Source organism: Schistocerca americana, chromosome 8, assembly GCF_021461395.2.
Source record: "Schistocerca americana isolate TAMUIC-IGC-003095 chromosome 8, iqSchAmer2.1, whole genome shotgun sequence".
Taxonomy (NCBI): domain Eukaryota; kingdom Metazoa; phylum Arthropoda; class Insecta; order Orthoptera; family Acrididae; genus Schistocerca; species Schistocerca americana.
Window position 1 is genome coordinate 469,244,408 of NC_060126.1, and position 8,186 is coordinate 469,252,593.

General features: G+C 36.5%; 1 non-coding gene across 1 annotated transcript; it reads left to right on the forward strand.

The window, feature by feature from the left end:
- The first annotated feature begins 6,073 nt into the window (after positions 1-6,073).
- Positions 6,074-6,180, forward strand: LOC124546259. Its single transcript, XR_006967670.1, has one exon. It is a non-coding gene; the product is annotated as a U6 spliceosomal RNA (small nuclear RNA).
- Positions 6,181-8,186: the final 2,006 nt, after the last annotated feature.

The window sequence follows — 8,186 nt, forward strand, 5'->3', positions numbered from 1 at the left end:
GTGCATTGCTTCGCATGACGGGTACTGATCTGTGAGAAAATACATACTAAAGATTTCAGAAAATACATAACTAACTGATATATATATATATAAAAAAACCACATTGCTTCACATAACAAGTATTTATCTGAGAAGACAAGCATACTGCACTACTGAGTTCAGAAAATAAATAACTAGTAGACATTCTGAAAAGAACATACACACATAAACAACTTAGTAATATTCGAACCCTGCAGGCTATATCATTATCACATTAAATGTTGTAGGAAAGCTCTTGTAGAATTTAAATACTCTACAATTAAAGAAAACCACTCAACACAAAGCAGAAGCATTGAGTTGTTGATAGGCACACACAAAAGGAAGAAAACTTGCTAGCTTTTGGAGTTACTCTTTGATGAGCTACAGTAAAATATGCAAACTCATAGACACGCCAATGCCCCTACATTATGCTGGCTAGACTAATAGTGCCTGTTAATCTTGTTATTTGGTTTCTGGCTTCCTGAACATTATTAGCTAGTAATGCTGTCATCTGCAAATCCCAAGCAATTTAAGTTTATTTGATCTTTCTTCGTTCGTATTCTTATGTTTTTAGGATTTTCCTTGTAACATTCCCTTATCATGTATTCCAGAGCACAGCTGAAAAGTAATGGTGACAAACCATCTCCCCAGCTTAATTGCAAATGGGTCCAATATTTGTACTCTGCTTACAGGCTCTGATATACAACTGTAAAATTTATATTCATTTGTCCATTTACTCACACTCGTATATATTATGTGGACAAACTGACTTAGGCATATGCCTCATGCTGTTCAGACACTCAATTGCTTATTGTACCAGGTCAGATTCTAAGAATTCCTGTATGCTGTAAAGGCAGTATTCTATTGGGAGTGATCTTAGATTTATTCTAAAATCTTTTAGCTCTGTGATGTTCTTTATTAGTGCTGGAATATGATTGTATAATCTTATTCCCATATATTTAACACTTTTGCTGTGAAATAGAATGGGGAACCAACCTAAGTGAGTTTTTGATCTTTTTGCATGATGGTGACAACCAGAGTTCCAGTCCAGTATATTGCTTTTTTTTAGCATTTTTAATCATACTCCTAAAACATTTCTTGTATGTCATAACATATTCTATTAAATATTGATCTTTATTATCTCCTTTTTTTAAAGTTGGTTTTGACGAACTAGAATTTGACTCGATAACCTAGTAGTAGGAGATATCCACTGGCTTGCTTTTAATTTGTACAAACTGTGATGACATCAATAGCAATAAATAAATTATTTGCCTGTGGTATTTTATTATATATATTTTAGGTTAAAATAAAAGCATACTGCTGATATTCAATTGAAGAATTCCTTCAAGGTAATTTGAATAACAAACAGTGAATACATGGCTCCAGTTCTAGCAAATCTATTATTTACTGCTTACTTACTCGAATAATGTGTACTTATACAATGTAATCACTCAAATAATACATACATAAATATTATGAAACTGGAAAGGCGTATGGTTAACACCTACTTGTTCATATATGTAGGCAGGCACATTACCTTTATTACCAATTCTATGTCATTCACCTGCCATGCCTGGACAGATAGCATCGTTCAGTAATATTAGCACAATAAAATGAATACAATATTGCAATGTAAAATATGACACTAAAACACACAGACAGGATACAAATAACTTCAAATTTTATTTTAATGGTACAATAAATTCATTATATTTGACCTTGCTTTAGCAGCAGTAGTTGATTTTGCATATTCTTGCATCATGTCTATCGTACTTCCCGTGGTTTAAGAATTCTGCCACTAAATAGAAGCAGTGATCTAATAAGAATGCCCTTAGGGAAACAGAGAAAATGAAGAAATAACTTTAATTTTACATGGCAGACTATTGTACATTTCTATTGTATTGGCTATTTATATTGGAGGTTTTAAAGACTGTGTTCGTTTCTGACTGAACACAGTCTTTTTGCCTGGTATTATGTTCATGTACTTTACAGATTTTATTTATCTCTTTGATATTTTTCCTCACATATCTACAATTTTCTAGAATAAAAAGACAGGAGAGAGGGAGTATGGAAGACTTCTGACAGAGGGGCCCTACATGAGTCAGCCTGTTTTGCATGGTGCATTGCTCTTATAGCTCTTTTTTGGGTCAGGTGGATTACAGAGCTAGCAGCTGTGTTACCCCAGAATATAATTCCATATGGTAGGACACTGTGGAACTGGACAAAGTATGCAATTCTAACAGTGTGGAAGCTTGCTTTGTGTGGAAGTAAGCATGGACTGTAGTGTACTTTTTTCAGTGTTGTATTTGTTTTTGTTTTATGTGTCTGCCATTTAAAATCATTTTGAAGCCTAAAAATTTTGTTTCCAGTGAGGATATAATTCTACTGGCATTTATTGTCACAGAAGTGTTGCAGGCTTCCCCTTTCAACCAGAAATCAAGCACAGTTATTTTGGAAATGTTTATTATTAGTTTATTTCCTCCAAACCAGTCATTTAGTTGGTCTGTGGCTTCATTTATGTTTTCTTGTAGCTGTGTTTGTGTTTCCCCTGTAAAGATGCTTGTGTCATGTGCAAACAAAATATTTAGTTGCAACTGTATGCTTATAGAAGGAAAGGAATAGGCACGAGAATGGATCCTGCATCTGAAAAATATGTTCTAGTGCTGTAATTTAGTTTATAAGCTATTACTACTTTTTGTTTCAGATTTGTCAGGTAGGAGGAGAACTATTTTAATGCGGTGACTCTAATGCCATACTTTTGGTGTTCTACCAGCAGGATTCTGTGGTCCAAAAAGTCAAAAGTTTTGCTTAGATCTAAGAAAATACCAGCAGCATTTTCTTTGTTATCCAGTGCTTCTACAGCATTTTGCAAGAAATTATATATGGCATTGGTCGTAGATTTTTTTCCCAAAAACCATGTTGGGCATCAGCAAGGATTTTGTTCTTATCCAGAAATACCATACAGCTGTTATACATGATTCTTTGGCAAAAATTGATAATAATGACACTGGTCTATAGTTTTCCAAGTTTGCTTTGTCACTTTTTTTATGAATAGGGATCACTTTGGCATAGATTTTTTGTATTGTCTTCACAGTACTGCCTGAAGAAATTTGCAATCTGCTGTGGGTCAATAATTCTCTTGTTGTCACAGTTCAGTGTGATATTTTCCCTTTTACTATTTCCTTCCTGCTTTATTACTTTCCAGATTGCTTTGCTTTTATTTTCCAACTATGATATAAACTTACCATTGGCCATTATTTTTGCCTGACATACGACTTTTATATACACCTGAATATATTTTATGATGTAACTGTTAAGGAGAGGGGATCTATTGTGTTTCTTTCTGTAACTGAGCAATTTTCTTTTTGTGTTGCGTGAGACTTTTATGCCTCTTGTTATATATGACTCTGCTTTCAGATTTGTGTTTCTTACTGCCTGTATTATGAGAGGAAATACTGTTTCAAAATAATAGTTGGAGATGTCATAGAACTTTTCAAACTTTTTGTTGGTGTCATTCAACTGAGAAACTTCTTCCCAGCTTTCTCTTGATAACAAGTGATTGAATGTGTCTATGCTTTGTCTGTAGAAACTTCATGCAGTCACAGTCCTTTTATGGTTTTGTATGGGTAGTAAACAGTCAGAGGGTTACCACTTGAGCTTCATGATCATTAAAATTTGTATTTACACATTTTTTGTATAGGATGTGTTAACAAATATTTGGTCCACAGTAGTGGCAGAAGTTTTTGTAATTCTTGTTGGGGTTGTAATTGTTTGTTTTAAACTGAAAGTATCTGTTAGATTGAGCAACAGTCCTTTTCTCCTGCTTGTTCCAAGAAAGTCAGGTGTTGAAATTCCCACACAGTACTATTGATTTCCTGCCTACATGTATCCTAATTAGTAATGTTTCTCGTTTATTGATAAATGCCTCAGAGTTCCCATTTGGAGAGTGACAGATACACACGACAGCTATATTTGCACCACTGATTTCTACAACTGTTGCTTCAAAGTCTATTTCTGTACTGAGGTACTGAAAACTATCATTAGCTTTTAATTTCAACCCACTTTTAAATAAAATAGCAGTACCTCCACTTTTGTATTTTCTTCTACAGATGTTATTTGCAAGTGTGTAGCCTGGTACTGTAAATGAAGCAACCTGATCTGCATTTAACCAGTTTTCCGAGAAATACAGAACATCGACAAAATGCAGTTTAGGGTTTAGCAAAACCTCAATGTCTGAAACCTTGTTTGTGACTGACTGGACATTTTGGTGGTGTATGGAGAGATATTTATCATTGAAATTTTAAATTGACGTCCAAATTTCCTAAGGGCATTATTATTACATCACTTATCTCAATTTTGTTTGGAGGGATTTTGTCCATAAAAAATCATCGATGCAGATTTTTGGTTGGTTGGTTGTTTTGGGGGAAGGAGACCAGACAGCGAGGTCATCGGTCTCATCAGATTAGGGAAGGAAGTCAGCCGTGCCCTTTGAAAGGAACCATCCCGGCATGTGCCTGGAGAGATTTAGGGAAATCACGGAAAACCTAAATCAGGATGGCTGGACGTGGGATTGAACCATCGTCCTCCGGAATGCGAGTCGAGTGTCTAACCACTGCGCCACCTCGCTCGGTGCAGATTTTTGGAATCTTCTTTTATCTCCCTGACTTCCGAATGCTTTCTGCTTCTCGGATGTTCACCCATGTGACTGCCTCTTTAGGGGTGCTATTGCTGGCTACTTGCACCCAACATGCTGAACTACAGCTGAGGCAGATACTGTTCAATCAGCAGAGAAATATTCTTCAATAATGTAAAACGGTTGCTACTCTACAACCCAAAACCCATATTGACACAAGTTAAAAAATCTCAGTACTGTTGACTCGCCAGTCTACTCCACAACAAAGGTGTTCAATATATGGGAATAAAATTGTACAATCATCTTCCAACACTAATGAAGAACACCACTGAATTAAAGGATTTTAGAACAAATCTAAGATCACTCGTAATAAAGCACTGGCATTACAACATACAGAAATTCTTAGAATTTGACCTAGCATAATGAGCAATAGTGTGTCTGAACACATGAGGCATAAGTGCAAGTCAGTTTCTCTCCTCTTGGATAAATACCCATTATGTGAAGAAATGTACCTTTTAATTTTTTTAAATATCTGTTAACTGTGTATTTTTTTTAACGCTTTAGTGTATATTTTCTCACAGATTAATACCCACCCTGTGAAGCAATGTACAGTCTTAAAGAGAGTAGTGATCTCCCAAAACTCGAGTGGCTCAAAATATATGAATATCTGAACATTGGAGTTTAATGACAATCACTCGTGAATGCATGTATTTGTGTGTACATGTACCTGTATAAGTGTAAAACGTTAACTATCGTGGCCGGTTGCGTGTTGGAAAACATAAAGAAATGCTAACAGATATGCTGTTCTAAAAACTTCTTTTTAGACTGCTAATATTGACGCCGATTACATGTAGATTCTTAAAGAATGATGAACAAATAATAAGTTTAAAAAATATAATTGTTTAACAGAAGAGAAATTACTGAGGGTACTAGCCTACAAATTAACTCTTTTAAAATAGCCTTGCAGTTTCGGTGGTAACTTGACACTGTGAGATGAATGAAATGTTAAATTACCGTTTAGCTAATAACAACAGTTCTATTAACATCCAAACTTCATTTCGAAGCACATGTTTATCGTCACGTATTCTTCCCTTCCCAAGTTACGGACAGTACGACTAGGACTGACGACACAAAGTAGTGTGAGTGACGCAGTAACTACGAGATGGCGTGGTAGGCGCAATGGCTCCGAATATAGGGGCACAAGGCGACAAAACTTTATTAATAATTTCTCTACACATTCCAGTGATGAGACGAAATTCCAGTAAATACATAGAACATAGTGTGTCTCATCAAACGTTACACCTTTTACACCACTATCTTACTTTTAAGAGAAATGCCGATACGTAATACTTCACTAATTTTAGAACATACTTTTACTAGAAGCATGTAAGTATATATACGGAAATTCAACTTCACGTACCTGTACTTGCTTCGGCAGTACATATACTAAAATTGGAACGATACAGAGAAGATTAGCATGGCCCCTGCGCAAGGATGACACGCAAAATCGTGAAGCGTTCCACATTTTTTGACAAAACATACTGGGAAACTACAAATCGCTTGCTAGTTAGATTCCCCCCCAAACTGAAGCGAATTGACATCACTTTTAGCGCAGAAGTCCTGACAGCATTTTTCCTGCGTACGACGATGAACTTCCAAATCTTGAAGCGCTCTGCAGATTTTCATATTTTTTCCTAATATTTAATTCCAATCAAAATGTGAGCAGCATAGTCTTCTTGATTTCTCAACCAGCGTGGTTTCACTTCTCTTTTATTTCTAAGTCATTCTTAATAATTTTGCGAGCTGTGGTGGTAATAAGGGGCTTTTGTAATTTACATTTCTCCTGTTTCTGAAAGAATTTTAAAAAAGTGATAAAATCTGCTTACCAAACACTGTAAAAGATAATGTTTTGCTACGAGAAAGCTACAACTACTGTCAACACCCAAGATGTCCGCTGGAGCAAAGGTATGTTGTCATCACAGTAAAAACCACAGAAATGAATAAGGCGCAATATTCTAGCAAAACTTTTCATGAGTATAGAAGTATCCCATGTCACTGATTGATCGTATATGAGGATACCGGCAAGAGTACTGTTGCCGGTATCTCAAAAACAGTACAGACTGGTCGAAAGAAGAATGGGATTAAGATTTAACGTCCCTTCGATAGCGAGGTCATTAGACACGGAGCACAAGCTCCGATTAGGAAGCGGACGTGCCATTTTCAAAGGAACCCTCTCGGCATTTGCCTGGAGTGATGTATGGAATTCACGGGAAAACTTAATCTGCGTGGCCTGACGTGGGTTTGAACCGTTGTCCTTCGGAATCCACGACCAATGTGCTAACCACTGTGTCAATTCGCTCGGTTCAATGATTGGATGAGAATTCGAATGCATCAGATTCAGAGAGTCATTCACAGCCGTTTCTGACAGCAGGAGCAACGCCTTCCAGTAAAACAACCCTAATATTTTTACGACGCGGAACTTTGAGATTGTGGACTTCTATGAACAGCTTCCTCTCCTGTCATATGGTGAGCGTTACAGTGTGATCACGGAATGAACACTGGACATAGAGGACACAACAGGATGAGCAGTTTTGTATGTCACAAATCCTTTTCTAAAAGTGTAAAACATCAAGGTGCCCAAAATTTTTCATTCATGCCATTTGTCAAAAGAAAAACCTGTATCTTTAGACTCTGAATAGGCATAAACATTCCTAAACTTAGAAAGTTTGTGTCGAGATTTTAGCCCATGATTAAAAAAAAATAATAATAATAAAATAGAACAGAGCAGCAAGTCGCCGCTTGTAAACGAAACGTCTCCTTGATAATTAGAGATTGAGTATATTATTCTGTGGAGTGTGGAAATGTGTCCTAATAATTCATTTAAGGTTATATTTAGAGCTGACTGTCCAATGCCATAAAAAACTTGAACTATGTTACAAAGTAACATAATGTTTTGAACCTTCATGCTACAATTCGAACAGTTTACTCCTTTCCGAGTATGCTGATGCATTAGCTCCATATTTAACAATCATATACAACCGTTCGCTCGACGAAAGATCCGTACCCAAAGACTGGAAAGTTGCACAGGTCACACCAATATTCAAGAAAGGTAGTAGGAGTAATCCATTAAATTACAGGCCCATATCGTTAACGTCGATATGCAGCAGGATTTTAGAACATATACTGCACTCGAACATTATGAATTACCTCGAAGGAAACGGTCTATTGACACACAGTCAACATGGGTTTAGAAAACATCGATCCTGTGAAACATAATTAGCTCTTTTTATTCACATGAAGTGCTGAGTGCTATTGACAAGGGATTTCAGATCGATTCCGTATTCCTGGATTTCCGGAAGGCTTTTGACACTGTACCACACAAGCGGCTCACAGTGAAATTGCGTGCTTATGGAATATCGTCTCAGTTACCGGTATGTGACTGGATTTGCGATTTCCTGTCAGAGCGGTCATACTTCGTAGTAATTGACGGAAAGTCATCGAATAAAACAGAAGTGATTTCTGGCGTTCCCCAAGG